Genomic DNA, 433 nt, shown 5'->3' on the forward strand with positions numbered 1-433 from the left:
ACCTCCTGTGCCCTTCCTGCAAGCTCCTGTGCCATCAGCTCTTCTTTGAAGCCATCTCCAGATAGTAACGCAGTGCATTGAGACTCTAGCCCCTCACGTCCCCTCACCAGTACAGCCTTACCAATTGCTCTTGATAAAGGTCTCTAAATGTAACTGTTGGCCGAAAGAACTGTTGAACATATCCCAGCCTCCCTTGCCTTCAGCTCCAGCTTGTGTGATGGTCACCTCCCACAGGTACCAGCTCTACCTTGCTGCATGCTCTATCTCCTCCTGTGCAAGCCTGCTACTGGAGGGCAGAATTTTGCACATGTACATGTACACACACACACAGAGCAGAGGTGAAGAAGTTATTTCTTCCAGGTGCTCTCAAATGCAAATTTCCTGGTTTGGGAGAAAAACAGTAAACCTGAAAAATTACTCAATCAGACAGTTC

This window comes from Falco naumanni, chromosome 5, assembly GCF_017639655.2.
Source record: "Falco naumanni isolate bFalNau1 chromosome 5, bFalNau1.pat, whole genome shotgun sequence".
Lineage (NCBI taxonomy): Eukaryota > Metazoa > Chordata > Aves > Falconiformes > Falconidae > Falco > Falco naumanni.